Source organism: Callithrix jacchus, chromosome 18 (genome assembly GCF_049354715.1).
Source record: "Callithrix jacchus isolate 240 chromosome 18, calJac240_pri, whole genome shotgun sequence".
Taxonomy (NCBI): domain Eukaryota; kingdom Metazoa; phylum Chordata; class Mammalia; order Primates; family Cebidae; genus Callithrix; species Callithrix jacchus.
Window position 1 is genome coordinate 37,985,235 of NC_133519.1, and position 26,126 is coordinate 38,011,360.

The 26,126-nt window shown below is 44.8% G+C and overlaps 1 long non-coding RNA gene across 3 annotated transcripts in view; it reads left to right on the top strand.

The window, feature by feature from the left end:
- Positions 1–26,126, top strand: part of LOC144580161 (uncharacterized) — a 135,466-nt gene that overhangs the window by 87,474 nt on the left and 21,866 nt on the right. For 2 of the 3 annotated variants that reach the window (XR_013529216.1, XR_013529215.1), the window contains exon 4: positions 20,603–20,753. The exons of the other annotated variant lie outside the window; for it this stretch is intronic. This is a non-coding gene — a long non-coding RNA (uncharacterized LOC144580161). The remainder of the gene's footprint in view (positions 1–20,602; positions 20,754–26,126) is intronic. 3 annotated transcript variants of the gene reach the window in all.

The following is a 26,126-nucleotide window of genomic DNA, read 5'->3' on the forward strand; positions in this document are numbered from 1 at the left end:
AAGCCTAAATGAGGGATAATTTCCTAAATTAAGAGGGAGGCCACCGTGTCTGTGGCTTCCTTGGAGATGGGAAAGGTCTCAATCCAACCTGAAAAGGTATCTACAAAGTTAGAAGGCAGCGGAGTTTTTTGTGAGTGGGCATATGGGTAAAATCAATCTGCCAGTCTTGGGCTGGCAGGTGGCCACGCATTTGGTGGGTAGGAAACTGTGGCCTTAAACCTCCCTGAGAGACCTTAAAGCAAGTAACGCATGCCTTGTGTACTTGCTCAATTGTCTGTTGCAGACCTGGTGAGAAAAAAAGGGGCTGCACGAAGTGGTGAAACACTTTGGGCACTATATGTAAAGACTGGTGGATTTCAGCAATGATTTTTGGGGCCTGTTCCTGGGGAAGGGCAATTTTGTTGTTTAGGAAGATCCAACCCTGATCAGACTTGGTTCCCCCTTTTAATATGAGGCCTGCTTCTCTGATGGCAAGTAAATCGGTGGTGTGGCCATGGTGAGAAACAGGACTGTAATGGGGTACTAGTTAAATGGTACTAGTTAAGGATTTTGCTGCTGCATCTGTCCTTGCATTGCCCTGGGAAACAGCATCCTGCTGGGCTTGGTGCCCTCGGCAGTGGATGACAGTGACTTCTTTGGGCAGTGATATGGCCTGTAGGAGATTAGAGATTTTGGTAGCATTAATTATGGGGGACCCTTTCATAGTAAGGAATCCCTGCTTTTTCTAGAGGGCAGAGTGGCAGTGGGTAGTAAGAAAAGCATACTTTGAATCAGTATAGATATTTGCCCGCTTTCCCTGTTCTAGGGTGAGAGCTTGGGTTAAGGCAATGAGCTCTGCTTTTTATGAGGTGGTTCCATCTGGGAGGCGACATGCCTCAAGGGTGGCTGAATCAGTGACTATTGCGTAGGTGGCTTTTTGCCACCCCTCGGCTGTCACTGTTGAACTCCCGTCTACATAAAAGGTAAGGTCTGGGTTAGATAGGGAAAGGTCAGACAGGCCCTCCCGAGGTTTAGCAAATGTATCCGTTAGTTCAGGGCAGGAATGGGCTGGGGAGGGAGAATGGGATGGAAGGGGAAACAAAGTAGCTGGGTTGAGTGGAGTAAGTGGGATGAAGGCTAACTGAAGGATTTTCAATAAAAAGTAGGTGAAACTCCTGTAGGCGAGAGGGTCCTAGGTGAGTGAGAGATTTGTGAGAGAGAAGGTCGGGCAGTCGATGAGGAGAGAACACCAAGATAGGCTGGCCCAAGGTAAGTTTTAGGGATTCCTTGGTAAGTTCTGTTGCTGCTCCCAGGACCCACAAGCAAAGCTGCCATCTTACTGTGGGATCAAGTTGTTTGATAAGTATGCTACAGAGTGATACACAGGGCCTAGGGCTTGGGTTAGGACTCCAACTGCAATACCTTGTTCTCGTCAGTAAAGTGGAAGGGATGGTTAAGGTCTGGCAGTTGAAGTGGACGTACCATGGACAGAGCAGTTTATAGGGTTCTAAAAGCTTGTTTGACAACTCCGGAATGAGAGAGGGGTCCCGTGGGTGTGTCCTTAGCCACTATATACAGAGGTTTAGCTAGAGCGGCCAAGTTAGGTACCCAGTGACGGAAGAATCCTACAAATCCTAAGGAGAGAATCTGGTCTGCAGTCTCTGGGGGCTGCAGTGAAAGAAGTGCCTGCCGGCGGTCGGTTGTTAGGCTTTTAGTTTTGGGGTGAGGCAAATGCCTAAGTAGACTATTGAGGTGACTGACAAACTGTGCTTTAGAGGGAGATACCCAGTATCCCTTGGATCCAAGAAAGTTAAGGAGAGTGGCAGTGTGCTGTTGAGACAGGGAGAGGGAGGGGCTACAAAGTAACAGGTCATGCACATACTGGAAAAAGACACTGGGTTGGAGGGAGCAGGAGCTGAGGTCAGCTGCTAAGGCATGTCTGAAAATATGGAGGCTGTCTATAAATCCCTAGGGCAGGACTGTCTAGGTGAGCTGCTGTGACAGGTTGGTGTCAGGATCCGTCCAGGTAAAGGCAAAAAGGAAGTAAGACTCTGGGTGAAGGGGAATAGTAAAGAAGGTTTCCTTGAGGTCAAGAACCATAAAATGAGAGGTAGTGGAGGGAATGTTGGATAATAAGGTGTATGCGTTGGGGACCACTGGGTGGAGGGGTACCACTGCCTCGTTGATGAGGTGCAGGTCCTGAACTAGGCGGTAGTTGCCTGTCGGCTTTTGGACCGGTAAGATAGGAGTATTACAGGGGGAACTGGTGGGGATAAGGAGTCCCTGGGCCAGAAGTCGGGCAATCATAGGCTTTAGGCCCTGGCAGTGGGTTTTGGAGATAGGAAACTGAGGACATGAGGGAAAGTGGGTAGGGTTTTTGAGAAGTATTTTAACTGGTGTGTGATGTCTGGCCACCACAGGCTTGGAGGTATCCCATACCAAGGGATTAACTTCATTAGGAAGGATAGGGGGTTGAGGTGAGGGGTCAAGACAGGGCATGGTACCAGTTAGTAGTAGCAATAGGAGGTGGGTGGAGGATGGGCTTGAATGTGTGGGGCCAGCGAGTTGGAAGGTGGCCCTTACAGTCTGGAGAATATCTCATCCTAAAAGGGGAACTGGGCATGAGGGTATGATTAAAAAGGAGTGGGAGAAGGGGTGTCCATCGCGGACACAGGCTAGGGGATGGGTTTGATCAGGACAGGAAGGCTTCCCATCAATTCCCATGACTGAAACCTGGGAAGGTATACTAGGCCCTGAGTAGGAAGGCAGTACAGAATGGGTATGCCCAATATCCATTAAAAAGGAAATGGACTTACCCACTACCTGCAGCGTTACCCTGGGCTCAGTGAGGGTGATGGGGGTCCTTGAGTACAGGCTGTGTCAGTCATCCAGAAGGCCGAGACGTTCAAGCAAAGTGACTGCATCCTGCGGACTGGCCTGCCCTCCACATAGAGGTGTGGGGGGTGAGCCTGAAGCCCGGGACGGGTGGTCAACCTTCCAGTGTCCAGTCTGTTTGTTTGCAGCTTGGGCTGGGTCCAGGAGGTTGATGAGGACAGGGGCACAGCTGTGCCCAGTGTCCCTCCTGGCGGAATTTGAAACAGGACCCAGGCAGGGCCTTTGAAGAATTTTGGGAGGGTTTCGATGGACACCCTCCATCAGATGTTCGGTGGGCTGCCGGCCTCAGGGCTGCTACAAGAGCTCGGGTTTGGAGGCCTACCTTTTGCTGTAAATGGGCCTGGTGGGTGGCCTCAGCCTTTTCCTCTCGCCATTGAAAACTTTAAATGCCATGTTCACTAGGTCCCGTATGGGAGTTTGGGGGCCCTCCTCAGCTTTTTTAAGTTTCCTCCTTATGTCAGCTGCCAACTGGGAGATGAAGTGGTTGGCTAGGACTGTAGCCCCTGCTAAGGAGGCTGGATCTAGCTGGGTATGGAGGATCATAGCATTAGTTAATCGGTCTAGAAAGGCAGCTGGGTTTTTATCAGGACCCTGAGTTATTTCCCTTAACTTGTCATAATTAACTACCTTTTGAGCTGCACTTTGCATGCCCGCTAGGAGGCACTGTAGCATTTGGTCTCAGCAGCACTGGCCATCTTGACCGGTTTGATAGTCCCAATGAGGGTCGGCCTTGGGAACTGCCGCTGTGCCTACTGGCATTTGATTGTTTGTGAGATGTACCTGATCAGCGTGTGCTCGGGCCACTGTAAGAATGCAGTCATGCTCATTGGGAGTAAGGGTGGAGGACAGGATCACATGGGTGTCACGCCAGGCCCGGGTGAGATAATGAAATTCTTTGGTATAAGCAGTAGGATTGGTAGAGAATGACCCTAGGTGTTTTTCAGTGGCTGATAGATCAGAGAGAGAGAGAAGGGAACGTGGACTCGGACAACGCCTTCTGCTCTGGCTACCTCACACAAAGGGAAGAGGAGTGGGGGGCTCATGAGAGCAGCTGCGAGCACTGACAGGGGAAGTTATATTAGGGTTTTGGGGAAGAGGAGGAGAAGAGGGAGGAGAGAGTTGAGGCCTCGCATAAGGAGGGGGAGTTGGTAAAGTGGGTGGGACAGGACAGGTCTTCTGGGTTTTTGGAGAGTGCGGAGCCAGGCGGGGCTGAGGGTAAAGACAGTGTTTTGGCTAACAGAACCTGGGTGGAGGAACAAGAGGAGCAGAGGGCAGGTCTGGAGCAAAGGTACCAAAAGGCCTGCACATGGGGGACCACTGACCATTTGCCGTTCTTTTGGCAAAAGTTGTCTAAGTCTGTCAGGACATTAAAGTTGAGTGTGCCCTCTGGAGGCCACTTACACTGCTTGTCTAGGGGATACTGTGGCCAGGCCATGGTAGAAAGGAAAAGCAGCCTTTTCTTTTTCATGGAAAGACCCAGTTTGGGTAGATTTTGGACTAGTCATCCTAATGGCAATTTGGGGTCTGGGAGGGACTTCTGATTGCCCATAGTTCACCTTCTTGTAGGGGTAGTTAGGGGTAAGAAAGGAATATGGAAAAGTATTATACCCAACACAGGCAGAAGCACTCCTTTCCGGGGGTGGGGGTAGCAAGAGAACTTACAGGCTGCAACGATTATAATGAGAAAGAAAATAAAAAGAGACAGGGCTAGGGCTATCTGAGACAAAACCACATATAGGATCGACAGACAAAGGGTGGGTGCCCCCCAGATGGGAGACCAGTCTGATGCCTTCCCGGCCATGTCCCTGAAGGGATGCTCGTATAACCCCCGGGCCTGGTCACCTCGGAACTTTCAGTCCTGAGGTGAATCACCATTACGCCTTATGACATCCCTGTGGAACTGCGAGTTGAGGCCCACACAAGCCCCGTAGCCGTTAGGCCATGGGACTACACATAAACTCGCTCACTCACTCACTCGCTTGGGATTAGGAAGAGAAACTGAAAGTAAAGTTACTTAATTAACGGGAGCTTATATGCCGAAAGGCTGATTTGAGATAGACGTTTTAGTACCATAAGCCAGGGGATTTGGTCCTGCTGTTAGGCAGGGCCTGGGTCTGTAAATGGGGTTTCTGAACACCTAAACCTTGGCCGTTGCTGCAAAGACGTTCGGAAGGCATCCCAGACTGCACTTCCAAACACTGGAGGGGGTTTAGGAAGATGGGGGTGTCTCCCTCAAATTCCTGACCCCCAGAAACCCCTCACTGGGGGGAGACAAGAGTGTAGGGATGTCTCCTCTATGCTCAGTGTAAGGGTTATTGCCGAGTTTAGAATGAGGAAACTGAGGCCAGCATAAGAACAATTAGATGCCAATTTATTTATCTCCTGGGTGAGGTTCTGTGGTCCTGGGGAAAGGGGCCAGAGAAGTCACACTTGACTTCTCAGGGCAGGGGGTTTTATGGGGGTTAGACTGGGGCTGGCCTAGGATGCATGGGGTGGGCTGCCATTGCATAAGGCTTGGCGGGATTTCTTCAATTTTCACGGGTTCAGCTGTATAGTTTAGTGCTGAGGTTCAAATGCATAGCTTGGTGCTGAGAGTGCATAGTCTAGTGTTGAATGTAGACCTGGGGGCAGAATGCAGAAGTGGGCGAGGGGAGCCCGCATGGAGGAGCCAGATGCTGAGTAATGTGTTCTGCCTGATAAACTTATCAGGCGTAGAGATGGGTGGGTGGTATTCATCCGGCTCTTAGCAAGGCTATCGGCCTTACATCCCTACCTTTTTGATGACATAGGGTGCCATTTCTTTCTGACTACTTCCTGCTGAAGGGGAGAGGAGTGGGGAGGTCAGTTGGCAGGTGCCTCGGTTGGGATCCGGACGTATGGGTGAAATAACATGTGGTTTACGGCTACCCTGGAAATTTCTCTTATGTGGGCTTGTAAAAACCTGAGAAGGAAAGGGGCTAGCATTAGTAACAGACAAACCATGATGAGTGGGGTGATAATAGAAGCTAGCCAGGTGAGTATGGGAGACTGCCACCAGTTAGAGGAAGCTGGTGCATTTTGCTTCCTTAGGACGTCTTCTTGGAGGCAGTAGAGGGTGTTGACATTTTCCTCCACTAGGCCTGTTTCATTGACGTAATAGCAGCACTGTTCCTGAAGAAATAAACAGGTACCTCCTTTTTCTGCCATTAGTAAGTCTAGGGCCCGTCGGTTTTGGAGAGTTACCTGTGCCAGTGAAGTAAGCTGTGGCTGGAGCGAGGCTAAAGAGGCGGCTGATGCTTCAACAGCCACATGAAGTTTGTCTTATAGTTGGGCAGCTGTATTGATGCTGTAACCCATGGCACCACCCCCTATTCCGGCTGCTGCAAGGGAAGATGCTAGAGAGAGATCTATTATTATTGGGAGAAAAACTGCCTGTTTGTTTGTCCCGGTGATTAGGGTACAATGAGGGACCAGAATTCTGCTTGTCCGTACACTTCTAACTGTGGAATTAGGGTGACGGGCATGCAGGGAAACGGGAAGGATGTCTTGATGACTTTGGTTAGGGTTCCCTTACACCAGAAGTACCCCCCAGGGGTGCGTAAAGGGGGGGTCTTTACCTCTACCGTGGTGTTACGCCTAAGACTGGGACTCCTGGTCTTTCTGTAGCAGAGAGAGATTTTGGGAGTGTATTTTGAACAAGGGGATGCCCGTTAAGGAGGTGTCAGGTCTCATGGGTGATTGTGACAGGCTGAATCAAGTTTGGAGGGGAACTGCGGCTAAGGGGGGGTTGGTTAAGAGAGGCGCACAGAAAGCAAGTCGCAAAATTTGTGGCCTCGGTTAGGCTCAGCATGCTGGCACCTTGCCCTACTAGTGTCAACCATGAGAAAGGTTGGGGAGCATGGCTTTGGGGCTTAATTTGGTTGGTTAAGGCAGCCTCACTCTGTTGGATGGTGTTGCTTAAGGAGTTAAGTCGGTCTATCCCTACTGGCACAATGCAGGTATAGGACTGATATATTAGCCATGTACCGCCGGGGTGGCTATCTTGGAACCAGGTATATATTTTGCCAGCAGTACCTCTTACCCAGCGGGGGTTCCGGGGATCATGGAAAACAAGGGACACTTTGCCTTGGTTGAGAAAAAGCATGTTACTTGCTGGGGAAGTGCGTGTTCTGAAGGTTTTGTGAATAACACAACCAGCATGTGGGCATCCACCATAGGTCTCGCTCCGTGTAAGGCAGGTCTTGGGTCTGTTGATATAGAAAACAGAGGGCAAAGGCATTCCCCACCCCGCCCTACCAGCCAGTCCTGATAGTTTCGGATTTAGACTGTGGGAATTCAAATGTTATGGCTGACTGGCAACTTGCAGGATTGGCAGTCTGCTTGGGCAAGGTCATGAGTTTTAGTGGTGGGGCCATCTGTCTAAGATTCTTGAAGGTAGAACTACCAGACATAGTAAGGGCTTGCCTCAAGAGGAAGGGCTAGAGCTATTGTGAATAGAAGGGCTCGAAGGGTCAGAGAATGACGGGCAGGGTCCACGTGTGAGGTGAAGGTGAGTAGGGCCTAGGGGCTCAGACCTCCACTGGTCATTTTGGGGAGCCAGTTTGAGGCAGGACACATGATATCATGGGGCGTGACCCAGGAGTTTAGCAGCAGTGGGGGTGGTCAGAACACATAACAGTATGGGGTCCTTACCACCTGGGCTGCAGAGACCCTGGCTTAAGTTCCCTGAGGAGAACGCTGTCACCTGGCTGAAGAAGCACTGCCGGATGGGAATCCTCCGGGCTTGGAACCACAGGGAGAGTGCGGTCAGCATGTTCCCTGAGTAAATGGTGGAGAAGAGAGAGGTAGGGAAGGTAGGAGGCCAGGGGAGGCGGTTGCACTGAGAGGTTATGAGAAACCAGGAAGGGCCTACCGTAGAGCAACTCAAAGGGGCTGAGACCTGTCGGTTCCCATGGGGCAGCTTGGACCGGGGCCAGGGCAAGAGGTAGGAGTGTAGGCCAAGAGAGCTTTACCTCTATGATGAGTTTGGCCAGGTGGTTCTTAAGGATGCCATGAGCCCGTTCGACCTTACCCGATGACTTAGGATGGTACGGGATGTGTAACTTCCAGGAGATATTAAGGGACTCAGCAATCAGCTGGACCACTCAAGCAGTGAATGCCGGGCCGTTGTCTGACTGGATGGTCACAGGAAGGCTGAAGCAAGGAATGATTTCCTGAATTAAGAGGGAGGCTGCCATGTCCGCAGTTTCCTTGGGGGTAGGGAAGGCCTCAATCCATCCAGAAAAGGTATCTACAAAAGTTAGGAGGTAGCAAAGTTTCTTATGAGGAGGCATTTGGGTGAAATCAATTTGCCAGTCCTGGGCTGGCAAGCTGCCCCGCATCTGGTGAGTGGGGTACTGTGGCTTCAAGCTACCCTGAGGCGAGACCTTAGAGCAAGTGACACAGGCTTTGTGCGCTTGCTCAATAATCTGTTGTAAACCTGGTGAGGAAAATAGGGGCTGTACAAAACGGTATAATGCCTTGGGCCCTATATGTAAGGACTGCTGTATGTCAGAAATTATTTTGGAAGCCTGCTCCCATGGAAGGGCGATCCTGCTGTTTAGGAAGATCCAGCCCTGATCAGACTCAGTTCCCCCTTTTAATACGAGGGCCTGCTTTTCTGACGGTGAGTAAGCTGGCGTTGTGGCTGTGGTGAGGAAAAGGACTGGGGTGGGGGTTGGTCCAGTGCTAGTTAAGGCTCTAGCTGCCGCATCTGCCCCTGCATTGCCCCGGGAAACAGTGTCATGTTGGGCCTGGTGCCCCCTACAGTGAATGACAGCAACTTCCCTGGGCAGTGACAGGGCTTTTAGGAGATTGGAGATTTGAGTAGCATTGATTATGGGGGATCCCTTGGTTGTAAGGAATCCCCGCTCTTTCCAGAGGGCAGAATGACAGTGGGTAATAAGGAAAGCATACTTTGAATCCATATAGATATTTACTCACTTTCCCCGTGCTAACATGAGAGCCCGGGTTAAGGCAATGAGTTCTGCCTTTTGTGATGTGGTTCCATCAGGAAAGCAGCAGGCCTCAAGGGTGGCTGAGTCTGTGACCACAGCATAGGCTGCCTTTCACCATCCCTCAGCTGTTATTATGGAACCCCCAACTATGTATAGAGTGAGGTCTGGGTCAGATAGAGGAAGGTCGGTTAGGCCTTCTGGGGGTTTGGTAAGTGTATTTATAAGTTCAGGACAGGAGTGGGCTGGGGAGGGAGAGTGAGATGGAAAAGGAAGCAAAGTAGCTAGGTTGAGTGGAGAAGTAGGATGGATGGAGGCTGACTGAAGGATTTTCAATGAAGAGTAGATGAAACTCCTGTAAGCGGGAGGGTCCTGGGTGTGCGAGGGATTTGTGACAGAGAAGGTCAGTTAGCCAATGAGGAGAGAACACCGAAATAGGCTGGCCTAAGGTGAGCTTTAGAGATTCCTCGGTCAGCTCCATAGCTGCTCCCAGGGCCTGCAGGCAAGGCTGCCACCCTCTGCCAGTAGGGTCAAGCTGTTTTGATAAGTAGCCTACTGGACGGTACGAGGGTCCCAAGGGTTGGGTTAAGACCCCCACTGCTATTCCCTGTTTTTCATCTGTGAACAAGTGAAGGGGAGGTGCTATGGACAGGGCAGTCTGTAAGGCTTTAAAGGCTTGTTAACAACCCCTGGATGGGAGAGAGGCCCCATGGGGGTGTCTTTAGCTGCTGCATACAAGGGCTTTGCCAGGGTGGCAAAATTGGGAACCCAGTGTTGGAAAAATCCTACAAATCCTAAAAAGGAGAGGATTTCGTCGGCCGATTCTGGAGGTTGTAATGGCAATAATGCCTTCCAGTGGTCCACAGTTAAATCTCTAGTTTGTGGAGTAAGGCGGATGCCTAAGTAGATTGCTGAAGTAACTGACAGCTGTGCTTTGGAGGGAGAAACCCGGTAACCCCTAGACCCAAGAAAATTAAGGAGAGCAGCTGTGTGCTGCTGTGACATGGAAAGAGAGGGGCTACACAGCAACAGGTCATCCACATATTGTAAGAGGAGGCTGGGCTAAAGGGGGCAAGTGGCAAGATCAGCTGCCAGTGCTTGTCCAAAGATGTGGGGGCTGTCCCTAAAGCCCTGGGGCAGGACTGTCCAGGTCAGCTGCTGTGACAAGTTAGAGTCGGGGTCAGTCCAAGTAAAGGCAAAGAGGAAGTAAGAGTCCGGGTGAAGGGGAATGGTGAAGAAAGCATCTTTGAGATCAAGGACTATAAAATGGGAGGTGTTAGAGGGAACATGGGATAACAAGGTGTAAGGATTGGGAACCACCAGGTGGAGGGGTACCACTGCCTCATTAATGAAGCACAGGTCTTGGACTAGGCGGTATTCGCCGGAAGACTTTAAGACCGGCAAGATAGGGGTGTTGCAGGGGGAGTTGGTGGAATGAGGAGTCCCCGGGTTAGAAGTTGAGAAATAATAGGTTTCAGACCTAGGCAGTGGGTTTTTGAAATGGGAAATTGAGGACGGGAGGGAAAACTGGTGGGGTCCTTGAGGAATATTTTAACAGGTGTATGATGTGTGGCAACTATAGGCTTGGAAGTATCCCATACTAAGGGGTCAACTATCTCAGGAGAGAGAGGGGGTTGAGGTGAGGGGTCGTGACTGGATGTGTTGCCAGTTAAGGCGAGTACTAGGAGATGGGTGGAAGATGGGGTTGACTGAAGGGGGCTAGCGAGTTGGAGGGTAGCCCCTAGAGTCTGGAGGATGTCTTATCCTAGTAGGGGGACTGGGCATGAGGGTATGATCAGGAAGGAATGTGTAAATGGAAGTCCCTTCAGGTTGCCGGTTAGAGGTCAGGTCCAGTTGGGGTAGGAGGGCTTCCCATCGATTCCCACGACTGAGACCTGGGAAGGTATGCTAGGTCCTGAGTAGGAAGGCAAAACAGACCAGGTAGCCCCTGTATCGACCATGAAAGAAATGGACTTACCCGCTACCTGCAGTGTTAACCTGGGCTCGGCAAGCGTGATGGGGGTCCCTGAGTCCAGGCTGCGTCAATCATCCATGAGGCCGAGGAGTTCAAATGAAGGGACTGCATCCTTTGGACCAGCTTGTCCCCCACATGGAGGTGCGGGGGTTGAGCCCGTAGTCCGGAGCAGACAGTCGTCCTTCCAGTGTCCAGTTCGCTTGCAGATTGGACAGGGTCCAGAAGGTGGACACAGACAGGGGCACTGTCGAGCCCAATGTTCCTCCTGGCCACACTTGAAACAGGGCCCAGGCAGGACCTTTGAAGCAGCCTGGGCAGGTCCTGGAGGACCTTTTGGAAGGAACTTTGAGGAGCTCCTTGTGCCAGGCACTGGGTGAGCTGCTGGCCTCAGGGCTGCTACAATACCTTGGGTTTGGAGGCTTACCTGTTGCTATAGATGGGCCTGGCTGACAGCCTCAGTCTTTTCCTCTAGGCCAGTAAAAACTTTAAATGCCATATTTACCAGGTCTTGTATGGGAGTTTGGGATCCCTCCTCTGCCTTTTTTAGTTTCTTTCTGATGTTTGGTGCTGACTGGGAGATAAAATGGGCAGCTAAGAGGGTGGTCCCGTCAGGGGAGTCCGGGTCTACTCGGGTGTGAAGAACCATAGCATTGGTTAGTCGGTCAAGGAAGGCAGCTGGGTTTTCAGTGGGACCCTGAGTTATTTCACGCAGCTTATCATGATTAACTACCTTTTGAGTTGCGTCTTGCATGCCCGCTAGGAGGCACTGTAGCATCTGGTCTTGGTGGTGGCGGCCATCTTGGCCAGTTTGATAGTCCCAGTTATGTTCAGCCGCAGGGACCGCCAACTGTGCCTACTGGCATCTGAGGCTCAGTGAGATGTACCTGATCAGCATGTGCTCTGGCTGCCTCAAGGATGCAACCATGCTTGTCAGGGGTAAGGATAGAGGACAGGATTACATAGGTGTCATGCCAGGTTAGGTCATATGCCTGAGTGAGGTAACAAAATTCTTTGATAATAGGCAGTAGGATTTGGCAGAGAAGGACCCTACCCTAAGCATTTCTCAATGGTGGACAGATCGGCAAGGGAGAAGGGGATGTGCACCTGGACAACACCATCCACTCTGGCCACCTCGCAGAGAGGACAAAGGAGGGAATGGCTGATGCCAGGAGCACCATGTGAGCGGGTGTGGGCACTAACAGGAGAGGCCACATCAAGACTAGGAAAAGTAGGGGCAGGAGGGGAGTGGGTACAAGCTGGGAGAGGAGGAGGAGGATGTGGGGGGGCAAGCTGAAAGAGGAGGAGGAGGGAGAGGATGTTGGGGGCAAACTGGAGGAGGAGGGGCGTGTTGGGCGGAAATTGGAGGAGCAGGAGGAGGAGGAAGGGATTGGGTGGAAGCTGGAAGAGGAGGACGGGGAAGAAGGGATTGGGTGGAAACTGGAAGAGGAGGGGGTTGAGGGTCCACATATGGTGAGGGATTATTGGGTCAAGTGGGGGGCAGGGAAAGTTCTTCGGTCAGATTGGGGTCAGAAAAAGAGGAGGAGGAAGAGGCTGGTGAAGGGGCCAAGGGCAGAGCAGGAATGTCTTTGGCCAGGAGCACCTGGGTGGTATTGCAAGAGGAGCAGAGGTTGGGACAGGAGTGGAGGTGCTAGAAAGCTTGAATATAGGGAACCTCCACCCACTTTCCGTTTATCTGGCAAAAGTTGTCTAAATCTGTCAGGACCTTGCAGTTAAGCATGCCTTCTGGAGGCCACTTGGAATGGTTGTCCAGGGGATACTATGGCCAGGCTACAGTGGAGAGGAAGAACAGCATTTTCTTTTTTATTGAAAGGCCCAGCTTGGGTAGGTTTAAAACTAGGCACCCTAGCAGCGACTTAGGGTCAGGGGGGGATCCCTGGTTGCCCATGATAAGCTAGTTAACTGTGGGGGTGAGGTACTACACCCAACATGGGCAAAAGAGCTCTTTTCCTGGAGTGGGTGGCTGAGAGAGCTTACAAGCTGCAATGAATACAATGAGAAAGAAGATAAAGAGAGATAAGGCTAGAGCTATCTGCCACATGGGAGATTTTGAGGAAGTGACAGGGAGAGAGGCAGAGTGAGGTTTTAGTAATAGATGGATAGATGAAAAGTAGGAAAAAAGAGAACAGAGTTATCTCTAGAGGTAAAAAGTCAGTGAAGGTCCCCGGTAGCCAGTGGTTTGTTACCCACTGTAAGATATCTTCTACCTTGAGGGAGGCCGAAACCACTGTATGTCAGCCAGTGGGAGCCTGATGCAGTTGGCAAACTTACAGTAAAGACAGAACAACATATAGGTTTGACAAACAAAGGGTGGTTGTTCCCCGGATGGGAGACCAGTCTGATACCTGCCTGGCCACATCCCCGGAGGGATATTTCAGGGGCATCTTGGCTAAGGTGTACCCATATAACCCCTGGGCCTGGTCACCTCAAAACATTTGGTCCTGAGGTGAATCACCGTTATGCCTTATTATGTCCCCGTGGAACCGTGGGTGGAGGACCACTCAAGTGCTGTAGCCGTTAAGTCATGGGACTACACATAAACTCACTCATTCACACACCCTCTCGGGAACAGAAAGAGGAAGAGTACCTAGGCAGGAGCTGGCTTGCCAAAAGGCTAATTTGGGACTAGGAGCTGGGATCTGGTCCAGGTCCTGAGTAGGGCCTGGAGTTGCAAACAGGACTTCTTATTATGCAAACCTCACTTGCTGCTGCAGAGATGATCAGAAGGCATCCTGGACTGTACTGCTGAAGACCGGAGAGGGTTCAGGAAGATGGGGACATCTCCCTCAGGTTCCTGATCCCTGGCAAACCCCTTACGGGGAGAAGACAAGAGTGTAGGGATGTCTCCTCTACACTCAGGTCCTCAGAACAGAACCGGGGCCCCAGGCCCATGGCGGTAAGGAGTCCCTGAGGCGGTCGCGGTTACAGAGAGGGAGTCCATGGAGCAGGCAGCAGGAGAGGCTATGGGTGACAGAAGTCTTACCTTGTGATGGATCAGTTCCCTGGTCCAGCTTCAGGTAGAGGAGTCAGTTTCCCCCAGGAGGGTCTTACAGCTCCTTCCTGTGTTTCAGCACCACTTGTAAGGATTATTTTCTTGTGAGGTTTATTGCCAAGTTTAAAATGAGGAAACTGAGGCCTGCATGAGAACAATTAGACACCAATTTAACTCCCAGGCAAAGTTCTGTGGTCCTGGGGAAAGAGGCCAGAGAAGTCATGCCCGACTCCTCTCAGGCATGGAGTTGTATAGGGAGTGAAGGCATTTGATTGGCTGTGGAGAAACAGGACATGGATGGGGCAAGCTGCTATTGATAGGTAGGCAGGGTTTCTGGTGAGCAGGCTCGGTGCTGAGTGCAGAGGGGATTTCCAAGGTGGAGCTAGATTGGCATATTCTGATGATGACGTAATTTTTAGGCAGGGAGAGGGATGGGCGTGTCCGAGCTCCCGGTGAGGCAACCGGCCTTACAGGTAATATCCTGGAGTGTGTTTTCAACTTGGATTCATTCTCTCCATCATATTCAGGTACACTGATCAAGTGTAGATTAGGTCTTTTCACATAATGCCATATTTCTTGGAGGCTTTGTTCATTTCTTTTCACTCTTTTTCACATCTTGCCTTCTCTTTTTATTTCATTGAGTTGGTCTTCAATCTCTGATATCCTTTCTCCTGCTTGATTGATTCAGCTATTAAAACTTGTTTGCTTCACATAGTTCTCGTGCTGTGTTTTTCAACTCCATCAAGTTGTTTGTTCTTCTCTAAGCTGGTTATTCTAGTTAGCATTTTGTCTAACCTTTTTTCAAGGTTTTTTGGTTTTGCATTGAGTTAGTTAGAACGTGTTCCTTTACCTCAGAAAAGTTTGTTGTTATTCACCTTGTGAAGCCTGTTTCTGTCAATTTGTTGCATTCCTTGGTCAAGTTGTGATCCCCTGAAGAAGAGGTGATCCGGTCTTTGATGGTTTCTTTTTCCCCATCTTTGTGGATTTACCTGGCTGTGCTGTTAGCAAGCTGCTTGATGAGGTCGCTTGTCTGCCTGTGGAGGCACTATTGGGTTTCTAGGGATTCCTTCAGGTTACTAGGGAAGCTTCCTGTGTCTGTTTATACTGGAAGATTAGGCCTGCCTCTTCGCTGACTTGTAGGTGTTGCTGGGTTGTCAAGAATGCAGTCCCATTGTTATGTAAGCTTCCTATGTTTTTTGTTAAAACATGTAGCCCAGTCCCTTCCCTCTAGTGGTGGGTTATGCCCTTCCTCCACTGGGCTGGATCATTCAGGGTTCATCTCAGACTGTGGCACTGGCTACGCAACCCACAGAGTCAGAGCTTCAGCCCTCTGTGGTTTCTGGGGTACGGTATGGACCCGTCCAGCTGCTCCCTCTTTCTCCAGGCGGTAGTTCAGTCCGCAGGCTCTTATTCAACTCTGTGCTTGTAATTCCTAGCGCTTGTCTGGCAAAGATCCCCTGTTCTGGGTATTGTTGAGGCTTTGGGGGAATTGCTGTATCTGGACTGGAGTGCCAGAGGGGAGCCTCTGCCTCACCAGTCAGATGCACTTTCTGGGTGAAGCAGCACCCCGCCTTTGTCTGCCCTGAGTGGGCTTTGCTCACCCTCAGACCAGACCCGTTGAAATGCACCTGGTACCTTGGTTGGAGCTAGGAGATCTCTGGATTTCTGCTTCTCTCTTGCTGGGTGTTGTGCACTGGAGTTGTCTAATCAGCCATCTTGGATCCCTCCCCCAAGTCCTAAGCTCTTGAGTGATCGTAGTCAGTAGCCAGGTTGTGGTTACAGTAGGCCCTGGGTGAGACCCAGTGCTGTGCCAGCTTCAGATCTGACCCAGCACAGTCTCAGTGGTGATGGCTACAGATGATAATGGAAACATAACATACCAAAATAGATGTTATACGGTGGAAGCAGTACTAAGAGGAAAGTTTATAGCTGTAAGTGCCTACATCCAAAAGAAGAAAAACTTCAAATAACCTGATGCTGCATCCTAAAGAACTAGAAAAAAAAAAAAAAAGGAGCAAACCAAATCCAAAATTAGTAAAAGAAACGAAATAATAAAGATCAGAACAGAAATAAATGAAATTGTAATGAAGAAAATAAAAAAAGATTAACAAAATGAAAAGATAAATAAAATTGAAAACCTTTAGCACAACTAAGAAAAAAGGGAGAAGACCCAAATAAATAAAATCACAGACAAAAAAGCAGACATTACAATCCATATTGAAAAATTCAAAGGATTATTAGGTGCTACTATGAGCCAATAAATTGGAAAACCTAGAATAAGTTGATAAATTTTTAGACACATACAGCGTACTAAGATAGCACCATTAAGAAATCCAGGCTGGGCACAGTGGCTCAAGCCTGTAATCCCAGCACTTTGGGAGGCCGAGGTGGGTGGATCACGAAGTCAAGAGCTCGAGACCATCTGGGTCAACATGGTGAGACCCCGTCTCTACTAAAAATACAAAAAATTAGCTGGGCATGGTGGCGCGTGCCTGTAATCCTAGCTACTCAGGAGGCTGAGGCAGGAGAATCACCTGAACCCAGGAGGTGGAGGTTGCGGTGAGCTGAGATCACACCATTGCACTCCAGCCTGGGTCACAAGAGCGAAACTCCGTCTCAAAAAAAAAAAAAAAAAAAAAAATCCCAAACCTAAATGTGTCCCAGAAAAGAAAGCCCAGGACCTAAGAGTTTCACTGCTGAATTCTACCAAACATTTCAAGAAGAACTAATACCAATCCTGCTCAAACTATTCTGAAAAATAGAGCAGCAGGGAATACTTCTAAGCCATTGCATGAGGCCAGTATTTTCCTTATACCAAAACCAGGCACAGGCATATCAAAAAAGAAAAAAGAAAAAAGGAAACTTTAGGCCAATATCCCCGGTGAACATTGTGCAAAAATTCTCAACAATATACAGGAAAACTGAATTCAATACCGCATTATAAAGATCAGTCATGATGACTAAGTGAGACTTACCCTAGGGATGCAAAAATGGTGGAACATGTGCAAATCAATCACTGGGATATATCAACAGAAAGAAGAATAAAAATAATATAATCAATTCAGTTAATACTGAAAATGCATTTGATAAAATTCAACATCCTTTTATGATAAAAACCCTCAAAAGACCAGGTATAGAAAGAACATACCTCAACATAATAAAAGACATATCTGACAGACCCACAGCTAGTATCATACTAAAAGGAGGGGAAAAAAAAAGAAAGCCCTCTCTCTTAAGATCCAGAACATGACAAGAATGCCCATTTTCACCATTATTATTTAACATAGTACTAGAAGTTCTAGCAAGAGCAATCAGACAAGTAAAAGAAACAATGGGCATCCAAATTAGAAAGGAAAAAATCAGATTATTCTTGTTTGCAGATGATATAATCTTATATTTGGAAAAACTTGAAGACTCCACCAAAAAAAAACTATTGGAATGAATAAACAAATTCGGTAAAGTTGCAGAATATAAGATTAACATACACAAATCAGTAGCATTTCTCTATACATGCAGTCAGAGTCCCAAGGGAAAGGAAAGATAGGATGAGAAAAGAAAAATATTTTAGAAAGTAATGGCTGAATGTGTCTCAAATTCCACTTAAGACTCATATTTACTAATTCTAGATACACCATGACCCTTTAGCAAAATACATGTGAAAATGGTCATGCCTTGGTACATTGTGTCAAAAATTAATAAAAAAGATGAGTAGTAAATCATGAAAGCCGGGGAAAAAAACCCCACAAAACTTAAAAATTACATGAAGGGGAACAACAAAACAATTAATGGCTAACTTCTAATTAGAAATTATGGAAGCCAAAGATAATAAAATACAGCTTTAAAATGCATGTATCAAAAACTGCCAACCCAGAATTTTATATGTAACAAAAATGTTGCTTAAGAATTTTTTAAAAAATGAAAATATTTTAGATAAAAGAAAGCTAAAAGCTATACTATAAGAAGTAACAAAGTTATTCAGGCTAAAGAGAAGTGATGATTCAAATAACAGCATTCATTATCTTTTTGGTATTCATAGAACCTTAAAAAAATCTTATAACTATAGAATGAACATTCTTTTCAAGTGCATGAGATCATTCAGAAAGATAGACTTTATACTGGACCATAAAACAAATCTCTTTAAAAAAATTTGAAATCATATAGAGAACGTTTTCTAACCACAATAAAGTTGGAATTCAATAAAAGAAATATATGTGTAAAATCCTCAAGCATTTGGAAATTAAACAACGTGTTTCCAAATAATGGCCAAAGAAGTAAAACAAAGCATGGTAAGTATCCACTGAACGATAATATAAATGCAATATATCAAATATACAAAATACAAAATGCGATATATGGAAGCAAGCATATTTTTCCCAAAAAGTATTTGAAAATGAAATTATTTACTACCTGATTTTAACATTTCTACAAAGCTAAAAAAAATCATGATAGAGTGATACTGGCATAAAGTTTGGAAAATAAGTGAATGTAAAAGAGTTAACACAGAAATAGAGTTATATGACATTTGATTTTTTTATAATGCACCAAAACAATGAGGAACAAAATTCTTTTCAACAAATGAACCTCACTACATATACAAAAGTAAATTTGAAATGGATTATAGACTTAAATATAAATGCCAAAACCTTAGAGCTTTTATAGGTGAAACTTGGGTTTAGACAAAGGAGTATCAGACAGATCCTAGTAACCTAATTGATAAATTAGACTTCATAATTGCAACTTTCTCTCATCCAAAAATACCATTAAGAAAAAGAGCAGGCAACAGCAAACTTGGAGAAAATGTCCATAATACATACATCTCACAAAGAATTGTATACAGAATACATAAACACTCACATTCACCAGAACATCTAAAATAAAAAAGAATGACAACATCAAATGTGGACAAAGATATAGAGCAACTGGAACTTCATAGATTGTTGGTGGAAGAATAAAATAGTTCCACTACTTTGAAAACATTTTCAACAATTTCTTTTAAAAGTAAACATATGCCAAATATGTAATCCAGCAATTCTACTCCTAGGTACTTTTCCAGTAAAAAATGAAAGCATATGATGACAAAAGTCGTGTAAAAGAATGATCACCACAGTTTTATTTGTAATAGTTGAACAATGAGAAACAACTTAGATTGTGGACCTAGAGAATGGGAAGAGCACCCCATGAAAGTCAGCCAGGCAGGTATTATAAACAACTTAGATGCTTATAAATAGGAGCATTAATAAATTATCTGAAATATTGATACAGTGAAATACTACTAAAAAAATGAAGGAATGTTTGCCACACAAAATTATGCTGCTTTCCTATTGGTGCCATAAGAATTACCACATATTTAGCAGCTTGAAATAGTACAAATTTATTATTATATAGTTGTTTAGGTCAGAAGTCCCAAACAGATTATTTTATCTAACTATAGGCTTGTGGTGAGGCTCCAATGAAGTAAATAATTATATAATGTGGTGTTTCAACAAAACATATCATCCTATTCCTATTCTTTATAGCTCTTTGTTTTTACATGAGGTATTTATTGAATTAAAAAGGTGATTAAGCGGATTATAAGTAAAAATTTATCATTTCAGTTTTGACTTCTTCAATCTCATTCTTTTTCGGTTCCCCTCGATACAATCTATGTCTTACCCGTTGTAATCTTTTACTCCTTGAAAACCCCAACTCTCTCAAGTATTAGGCAGTACAATTCACTGTGCCTAGAATACACTTCCTTCACTTCCTTTGCTTTCCAAATCCTGTCCCTACCTTTCTACCATTTCATTCCTGCCATTCAGAAATCTATATTTATCCTTACTATTTAACTTTACTTTTGAGTACACTTTCCTCAAAATTCTAAATGAAATTAAGTCTCCTAGCTGTGAATGTCATATTTGTTCAATGGATACATGAGTTATTGATTTTCTCTATATACCTCCTCATTCTAATCATCCTAATTCCTTTTCATGCTGCATTCTATAGCCTGTGACAGAAGGAATGCTTTCTGTCTTGTTTGCCACTGTATATACAGTACTTATTGAGGAGCCTAGCAGACAGTGGGTACCTGATTAATATTTGTAAAACGACTGACTGAATGAATAAATCAATGAGGACAGTTAGCATTATCAGTGTTGTGGACTCCTGCAGCTAATGTGGTTCTTAAAAATCTTCTGATATGCTTAATCAATCTTTCCTAAGAGGTACTTAGTTTACCTTCTCTGCCTTAGACAACTTCTGAAAATGTTTCCTCTGAATCAGAAACCTGTTTCCTGACATTTCTAGGAAGGCATTCATTCCTGCCTCATTTTAACCTCTTACTTAATCAATAGAAAGCATCTCTAAGAACCATCTTGTATAGCCAGATTTTCTTGTTCTGGACCCTTCTAATCAGCCAAGCTGATTGCTTCACACCTCACTCTCAATCTTCCCAGAATAAGGTTTTAAAATAACGAGTGAAAGCAAGACTTATACATTTATGCATTGCCATCTAGTTACAGGATATCTTTATTAGAACTCTTATTTATTGATAACTTTTCCCTTTGGCATTTCAACTCCCTCACATTACATACTATTATATCCTAGTATGGTACACTGAATAAATGAAGAAAATCACAGGATTTCCCCTATTATAAACACCACAGATATGTGTTGAAGATGGCTGTAAGCTCTAGCCATGCAGCTGCAGTTGACGCAGAACAACATGGGGTGGAAAGATGCCAGAAAGATCCGGTTTTAGGAAGTAACTGACAAAACCACAAATAATCATTTCAGGATAATCATGGATCAAGGGCTGCTCTACACAATTGTTGCTGTGGCTGTCTATGAAGATGTCATTATAGGACACAAAGTCCATGCAGCTGGCTTCACAATAAAGTGGAATTCTTTGCAGAAAACTGATGAGCTGCCAGCTTCTAGATCCAAGGTAAACAAGAAAGAATAGATTTATTTTCCATTTAGACTCACGTGTAAGCAGACTAACCACATTGCTATTGCTGAAGCTAAAAAAGGGAGTAGACAGTTTGGATGGAGTTTCAGATTTCTGGTTCCCATGTGCCCTGCAACTCAAATATGCCCGGTGGGGAAATGCTGTGGCTTCCATCTGGAAGTTGTGAGTAAAGAATCCCTCGGTTTCAGTGCACCTGATTCTGTCACCAAACCTCACCAACTTCGCCCTGAGCTAGGATTACTTCGGAATCTAATTCCAGTCTAGGAGATACTGAGGATACATATAAAGGGAGGGGGGAACTTGACTTATGAAGAATAGTTACTTTAAGTAGTCTTAAAGCCACTTAGCATTTAGAGAATGTTTTGTGTTTTTTGGGGGGGTTGGGGGAACGAATATGGAGGATATTTTTCTTCCAAGTGTGGTACATGGCTCAATTACATCAGAATTGATCAATTATTCCTGATATGGTTACATTCAGTTTCCTATTCTAGATCCAATGTACTCTTCTTGCTGGTTGTAGAGTGTATGATTCTACATTTTCATAAGCACTCTAAAATGCTTCAAGAACACCTAAAATTGGAAAAGTCTTATCGAATAAAGTCCATGGGACCCTGAAAGCCCCTAAATTGCAGATAAAATTTAATGCAGTTGCCAAAGAGAAGTTCCATAGCTTTCACACATATTCAAATGTTCTTTGCTCCCACAATGTTTTAAACCATCAGATTATACCATCTTCTGAAGAGTGACTTGGGTTTTGTTGACTCATACCCTTGCTAATTACAGCTTTTTTGAAGTATTGACAAACAACTAAAAACCAATTCTCAGATAATCCAAGTCTAAAACTCACAGGAGGTATGAAAGCCACAGAGAACAGTCCTTTAGTCTTTGCCTTAATCCTTTCTTTCCCTTATATCCCTAATTTAGACTTCCTATAGTTAGACAGGTAAGTGTTTTCAGACCAACCCCATTTGTAAGCCTGAACCACCCTGACAAGAATACACAATATGTAAGAAGTCCTACAATATTTTCTATGCATCTGGAATGTTTTGTGACCAATATATTAGATTTCAGCCCTACATACTTGTGTAAAATAAAGTTACAATACTTCCTACCTGCCTTTTCCCCCTTCTTCCACATGGGTTTCTTACAGATATCATTCTGTATCACAGAACTAGCAAGCAATACATTTTCACCTGTTTTACTTTCTTGAAATTCAATCTGGGCTCTAAGCTCCCAGATTCCCTGGTAGATAGAAATCTAATGTCTGCCATTACTGAATTCTTTAAAATATCCATGACAATACAAAAATCCTAAAATACCTCACCCAGAAGAATATATTAGGCAAAGGACCTTCAGTTATTAAGTCAAACTGATTAGCATTGAGATATCCATGGACCCACTCTCTATGAGTCATATTGAGTTCAGCATTGGTGTTCCTTCCATGCCTTCCAGAAAATTTTTCTGGAGCAAAGAACCCTAGTGTCTTAGATCCAGCATCTTCATGTTAATCATATGAAGCATCTGGAATAATGAGCAGGCATTCTTAGGTTCCTAAACACAAAGTATCTCTCTTGTTACAGAATTCATTGCAACGTGCAGCTGACATGTGGCCCTCTTTGCATTGCTCTTGGGAACTGAACATCAGGGTACCTAGCACAAATGTTGATATTCTGGCTACTGCTATTGCTGTGAGCCTCTAATCCATGACTCAGGTGTCCAATGTCTTCTGCTCACATCTGTAAATCTATAGCAGTAGATATAGTTTGGCTGTGTCCCCACTCAAATCTCATCTTTAATTTCCACATGTTGTGGGAGGGACCTGGTAGGAGGTGACTGAATAAAGGGGCCAGTTTTTTCCTATGCTGTTTTCATGATAGTCAATAAGTCTCATGAGATATGATGGCTTTATAATGTGAAATTTCCCTATACAAGCTTTTTTTTTTTTTTTTTTTTTTTTTGGTCTACTGCCATCCACTTAAGAATGGACTTTCCTCTTCCTTGCCTTCTATGATGAATGTGAGGCTTCCCCAGCCATGTGGAACTGTAAGTCCATTAAACCCTTTTTCCTGTATGAATTACCCAGTCTTGGGTATGTCTTCATCAGCAGTGTGAAAACAGACTAATACAGGTATCTCAGTGCCTGTATACTTCTTGGCACTTCTTTGTCCTGCCTCCTAGGTGGAACCCGTCCCAACTCCAATAGCAAGATTTACCCCAAACAGATTTGGCTTTGCCAGATTTCTTCCACACTCTGTATGGGATCTGCCAATGGTCTCTTTAGGGGTCAAGGCCATGCTCCCACAGGTCCTTATCCCAAAGCTTTGTGGTACCTAGTCCCAAGTTCTTCCTATCCTCTCCAGATTTTGATGCTGAGGTTCCACCATGCAATGTACCTGACCCAACCTACATTTTACAAAAAGTCTCAACCAGGGTGAAATGTATTAATAGTGCTTATTTACTATTACTAAATATAGAAATATTTTTAGAATACCTACCAAGTGCCATAGAGGTATAGGCTTTGTTGTAAAATAAATAACTATTTTAATAATCTTTAGGGAGCAGGTAATTATACAGTATGATGAAAAGATTAAAGGGCTATAACTATATTCTATGACTCAAGGCATTTCCCAGCCTGCTGTTTCAAAATTCCTTCTTAGTTCAAACACTTTGATTAAGTATGGTTTACAGGATTTTATCTCTTGGTCTCTTGGATACACACACAGAGATGTACACATACAAACACGCACATATATACATTACATACAGAAAACATTAATGTGTGTGTATAGTTAAAATATAAATAAAATCCATATACCCAAAACCCAGTTTAAAAATAAAATATTACTGAAGTATTCAAAGTTACCTCTATGGCTCGCTCTAATTCCATTCCTGACCTAGAGTAAACTGCTATTTGAAATCATTGCCTTGCTTTTAGTTTATCTCTGCCTCTATTCCTAAACAATGTATGGTTTTGGACTTTTTTTGTGAACAGGATCACACATATTAATTTGTGACTTTTTTCCTGCAATGTTTATGGTAATAATTATCCCTATCACTGCGATTATGGATATACTCATTCACTTTTACTTGATAGATTCTTATTCTCTCTCCAGCAACTTTAGTTCATTGACTTTGTCTTTTTCACCTGGCTTTGGTCCCAGATAGTGCTTCACACATCACCCTTTGTAATTTGCATTCCGTTCTATAAATTCGGAGTCCTGTCTTCCTTCTCCTGTCTAGCCCAAATCTCCAGGATATCCCAACCAAGTTTGGGTCCTACACCCCAAATCTATCTCTATTTTTTTTCTGGAAAACAGCACATCTCATACTTTCCTAGGAGAGCCTTGATGGATCTTAGGCATCTAGGCATCTACCTTCTTTTCTATCCAGTGAGATCATGGCTGCTTTTTTTTCTAGCAATCACTTGCTGGTAGATGATAAAAAAAAAAAATCTGTTAATGATTTCTCTAACTCTTTATCCATATTTCTTATAGCAGAATGTGTAAGTAACAGATAGCGCAGTCCCACGTAGCCCAGAAAAATCTACTCATCAAGGTTTAGTTTGTCTCACCCCAGCACCCTCGTGCAAGTGAGGCAAATAAACAGGCAATGTGCTCAGTAAACAAAATGAAAAACAGAATGAAAAACTTTCAATGAACGTTAAGAAAAATAAAAACACTAGTAGGTAAGATGCATTTTAAGGATCTAAAACACATCCTCCTAGTGAATGTAGATGGAGGAAGGGGAATTGGATTGAATATGAAGAGGCCACCTTCTACTCTCATATGAAAAGATCGTTTCCCTTTTCAATTCCTCTGTGACCCCTCCCTATCCCCTCTAACTCTTTTCTCCTGCTTTCCTCATCACCTACCATGTACAAACAGCAGGCAGGCTAGTTAGTAGGAGCACACTGAATTTCATAGACCGAAATTAAATGAACATTCTCAGCCCTTTCTTTCTCTACCTTTTTGGTTGAAGTTACAAGATTTGATCTGAGACAAAATGCAATGGGTTTTTATGCAGGCAAATGTTGGTTCATTTCGGCTAGGACACTGATGGAACAGAGAAGCAGGCATGTTCAGAGAGTGTGGGACTGGCAGTAGTGAATTGGGGAAAGGCAATGCCAACAGAATTTTGGCAGTTTTGCTGATTTTTGAAAACATATGCAAGATTAGATTAAAACACTCTTCAAACCAGCAAAAGCTAGGGCCAGATTGTCTCTGCTATAATGCTCAGGCTGGCTGGCACTTTTGACTCTGAATTTCTGTTTAAGTGTCAAGCCTGACCTTTACTCAGTTTAATTCAATTCAATTCAATTCTACAAAAATTATTGAAGCCAACTTTTGCTAGACTACTGCACTAAAAGACCCTAAAATTAATTCTGTCACTTAGTGTAAAGAGTATTAAATATTAAGAAAAAATTCCAAATAAAAATGATGGTTTTCAGGGTCTTTTCCTAGCAAATGATTTCTCCGACTTCAGTAAGCATGAGCATCAGTTATGACAACAAGCCAGGGTCAGAATGAAAAGATAAAGGAAGAAAGGCAAGTATAAAGGTTGGAAGCTGGTTCAGAAATCACACTGGTGAGTATCATGAGATTCATCTTTCTTATTTTCTAATGAGAGGCAGCATGAGGTAATGCAATGTCCACTGAGTAAAAGTTGAAAGATCTTTCTTGAGCTGAATGAGCAACTTCACCTCTCTAAAAGTTATATTTCTCAAGAGTAAAATGACCTAATATGACCTTACATTTAAAAATTGTTCTAAGAGCCCAATGAAGAAGAATTTTTTAAGTCCTTGAGCTACCAAAAACTTAGATTTGAAACTATTTTAGAAACTTGTCGATGTGCCCTTTCATTTTAGTGATCCTCTTCCTAAAAGGCTTTTCTCAAGGGGCATCCTGATACCTGCAGAGATAAAAGAACATCTTGCAATAGACCAAGGGAAGAGTGAGAATTAGAGGTCACACCCTTAGAGTCCATGTGATCTGAGCTCATGGTTGTACTGACTTGGTTTGGTGAACTGTGGCAAAGTGAAAAAGGATGGATAGGATCAGGAAAAAGACAAAGTAAAGATAATAATCATGAAAAATGTCTTTATAAGACTGCTTTTCTCTGAACTTGATGTACCTTCTCATCTACTGACAGAAATGTTCCATTATCAGTTGTGCCTATAGGTAGGGGAGTTAGCTTTATTTTAACCAAGTTATTTACATATTATTTGCCAGCGGGGATGCCATATATGTGTCCTCCCTCTGTCTCCTGTGCAAAGGTACCAGATATACCAGTGTTGGCCCTGTTGGAAAACTTGGTCTGTCCCTAATCAACAAGAAATCTTGACTTGCAAAG